This window comes from Rutidosis leptorrhynchoides, chromosome 2 (assembly GCF_046630445.1).
Source record: "Rutidosis leptorrhynchoides isolate AG116_Rl617_1_P2 chromosome 2, CSIRO_AGI_Rlap_v1, whole genome shotgun sequence".
Lineage (NCBI taxonomy): Eukaryota > Viridiplantae > Streptophyta > Magnoliopsida > Asterales > Asteraceae > Rutidosis > Rutidosis leptorrhynchoides.
Genome location: NC_092334.1, coordinates 151877044 through 151881151, shown reverse-complemented (window position 1 = coordinate 151881151; position 4108 = coordinate 151877044). Strand labels below are relative to the sequence as shown.

The following is a 4108-nucleotide window of genomic DNA, read 5'->3' as shown; positions in this document are numbered from 1 at the left end:
TTATATTACTAAAGAATTTCTTTCGTTTTTGGTACGACAACCCTTTTTCAAGGAATCCACATACTAAGTAGTTTGCATAGTCTACATACCATGGAATTTCATTATAATCTATCTTCAATAGATATTCATCAGGTAAGTTATCTTGTATGGCCGATTCATTTAGAACTTCTAATTCGGGATTTTCAAGACGAGAAAGATGATTAGCTGCAAGGTTTTCTGCTCCCTTTTTGTCTCGGATTTCAATATCGAACTCTTGTAAGAGTAAGATCCAATGGATTAATCGTGGTTTAGCATCTTGTTTTGAAAATAAGTATCTAAGAGCAGAATGATCAGTATAGACCACCGTTTTTGCTAGAACGAGATATGAACGAAATTTATCAAAAGCAAAGACAATAGCAAGGAGTTCTTTTTCAGTAGTTGTGTAATTCGTTTGTGCTCCTTGTAACGTCTTACTAGCGTAATAGATAGGTTGAAATCGTTTTTCAATTCTTTGACCTAAAACGGCTCCCATTGCAAAATCACTTGCATCGCACATGAGTTCAAATGGTAGATTTCAATTTGGAGTTATCATGATTTGCGCGTTAGTGAGTTTTTCTTTAAGAATATTAAAAGATTTGATGCATTCATCCGAAAAGATGAATGGAGCATCCTTAACAACATCTTGCATATTTGGATTTAGTCTTCGTTGGCGTTGCACATAGGTTTTATGACCTTCTTCCATAAGAATTTTATGTGTGCAATACGAAGGACTTATACCTTTAATGTCATGAATCTTCCATGCAATAGCTGGTTTATGAGCTTTTAACACAGAAATGAGTTGAGATTTTTCATTTTCCGTAAGAGAAGACGATATTATTACAGGTAATTCAGATTCACCATGTAAATAAGCATATTCCAAATGGTTTGGAAGTGGCTTTAACTCTAATATTGGTGGTTCTTCTATCGATGATTTGTATCGATATCTGTCTTCCTCTTTTAGCATTTGAAGTTCTTCTATTGTTGGTTCGTATTCATTTGCCATAAGTGCAGCTAACATTTCAGCTTCATCAATTGGTTCACTTCCTTCTCCTAAAGAACATTCTCCTGTTCCTTATAATTCTGAAAATTCTTCTAACAATTCTGTATGTGAATCTATAGTTTGAATATAATAACATGTATCATCTGCAGATTGCGGTTGTTGCATGGCTCTATCCACAGAAAAGGTAACACTCTCGTCCTCTATACTTAGGGTCAGTTTCTTACCGAACACGTCTATTATTGCTTTAGCCGTGTTTAAGAATGGTCTTCCTAATATAAGAGGAACTCGAGAATCTTCTTCCATGTCCAGAATAACAAAATCTACTGGAAATACTAAAGTACCAACTTTAACTAGCATGTTCTCCATTATCCCTCTAGGATATTTTACTGATCGATCGGCTAGTTGCATTCTTATTCGTGTTGGTTTTAATTCTCCGAGGTCTAGTTTAGTGTATAATGAATATGGCATTAAATTTATACTAGCACCTAAATCATCCAATGCTTCTATTGAACTAAGACTACCCAGAAAATATGGAATTGTGAAACTTCCTGGATCTGATAATTTTTCTGGTATCTTATTCAATAACACTGCAGAACAATTAGCATTCATAGTAACAGCCGAGAGTTCTTCCATTTTCTTTCTATTTGTGATTAGATCTTTCAAGAATTTAGCATATCTTGGCATTCCTGAAATCACATCAATGAAAGGAAGATTGACATTTATTTGTTTAAATATATCCAAGAATTTGGATTGCTCGGCTTCAAGTCTTTCTTTTCTCATTTTACTTGGGTAAGGAAGTGGTGGTTGGTATGGTTTAACATAAGGTTTAGCTTTAACTGTGTTATCTTCATTAACCTTTTCAACTACCGGTTCTGATTCCTTCTCTTGTTCAGGTTGTAGTGCCTGTGTCGTAGGAATAGCGTCATCGGAAATTACGGGCATTTTAGATGGTTTAAGTGTAATACCACTTCTCGTGGTAATGACTTTAGCTGTTTCATTCCGGGAGTTAGCATTTGTATCGCTAGGTAAACTTCCCGGTTTTCTTTCACCTATCAACCTTGCTAGGTTGCTTACTTCTTGTTCCAGATTTTGAATAGAAGCTTGTTAATTTCTAAATGCTTGAGCATTTTGTTCATTGGTTTGTTTCTGAGATGTGAAAAATTGCGTTTGAGATTCAACTAGCTTCGACATCATGTCTTCTAAATTTGTCTTTTTATCATCGATTTGTGGTGGTTTAATTGGAAAAATAGGTCTTTGCTGGTTGTAAGCATTGTTAGATACTTGTTGATTTCTAGGACTTTGTTGGTTGTTGTATGGAACATTTCGGTTATAATTCTGATTTTGATTGTAGTTTGGTCTTGGCGGTTGATAATTACCTTGGTAATTATTTCCAGGCCTTTGGTTCATGTATGAAACATTCTCTCTTTGTTCCATTGTTTGTTCAATACTGAGACAATCTTTTGTCAAATGTGGTCCTCCACACTGCTCACAACTAATTCGTATTGCGTGAATATCTTTAGTAATCTTTTCCATTCGTCTCTCGAAAGCATCTATCTTTGCGGACATGGAATCAAAGTCATGGCTAGAATCGGCTTTAGCCGCTTTAGATGATCTAACGATGTCTTTTTCTTGATGCCACTCATGTGAGTGGGAGGCAGTGTTATCAATAATTTTGTAAGCTTCAGTTGCGGTTTTCTTCATAATGGAACCACTAGCTGCTATGTCGATGTCTTTTTGTGTAGTAATGTCGCATCCTTGGTAGAATATTTGTACTATTTGATAAATGTCTAAACCATGTTGAGGACATCCTCTCAACAACTTTCCAAATCTTGTCCACGCCTCATATAGAGTTTCATTTGGCTTTTGTGTGAACTTAACAATTTCTCCTTGAAGTCTCACGGCTTTAGATGCGGAAAGAATTGTTTAAGAAATTTTTCAACTAAAACATCCCATGTATCAATCGCCCCTTCAGGTAACGATTCTAACCAATCTTTGGCTTCTTCCTTTAAAGTCCAGGGAAATAACATGAGATATATCTGTTCATCCTCTACTTCTCGGATTTTGAATAGAGTACAGATCCTATTAAAGGTACGAAGATGTTCATTTGGATCTTCTTTTGGCGTACCACTAAATTGGCATTGATTTATTACCATGTGTAGGATTTGTCCTTTGATTTCATAATCTGGCGCATTAACGTCTGGTTAAGTAATTGCATGACCTTGGCCAGTGCGTTTAGCTCTCATTCGGTCTTCCATACTTAGAGGTTCCAGATTTTCCATGATTGAATTTGTTGAATCTGAATCACTCGAGGATTCTGATTTAATGGTTTCTTCCTCGACAATCTCTGGATGAGTGATTTGTGGTTCAGGAGGAATGATTAGTGGTTCAGGATCTCTGAATTGTCCCTGATATCCCTCGGGTTCTCAATTGTGAGGTTGGGTTCAAAAAATGGATTATCGGAAATTTGAATTGGATTACTTGGTCGACTAGATGACGATTCTAAAAAAAATCAACGGCGACAATGTTGGCTAAATGTCTTGATCGAGTTACAGGTGGTGAACGTATGAAAGGTGGTGAACGTTTTGCTCGGTGCATTCACTGAATGTCCTATTAGTTATAAAAGATAAAAATTATATAAGCTATCAAATTAATAGACTTTTCTGATTTTGCCCACATTTCGAATAGCCAATAGATGCAGCAGGTAGCCAGGACCCTTTAAATCGGAAGCCCACAACTCGCCATTAACAAATCCAACTATTACTACAAACCAGAAATTTTTGGATGTCTATCAATTTAACCGCTTAAAATAATTTTTTTTCGTCGAAATTTAAAGAAAATAAAGAAAATTCTATGTCCTAAAAACTAGAGCGTCGAAGTGAAAAAGAAAAAGCGCGTCGAAAAACAAGAGGTCGAAAAACAAGCGTCGAAAAATAATAAATAGAAAGTAGCGCGTCGAAATTTAAAAAGTACTAAAATTTATAAACGGCGTCGCAAAGTTCAAAAGCACCAAAATCTTAATATAAAGAAAAAAGTACTTAAGAAATTTTACGGCAAAGCCTAAAAATCTAGAAATAAAAATAACTACGGCAA

At 35.5% G+C, this 4108-nt stretch overlaps 1 non-coding gene across 1 annotated transcript; it reads left to right on the top strand.

The window, feature by feature from the left end:
• The first annotated feature begins 2807 nt into the window (after positions 1 to 2807).
• LOC139895327 (small nucleolar RNA R71) lies at positions 2808 to 2914 on the top strand. The gene has a single exon (XR_011775783.1). It is a non-coding gene; the product is annotated as a small nucleolar RNA R71 (small nucleolar RNA).
• Positions 2915 to 4108: the final 1194 nt, after the last annotated feature.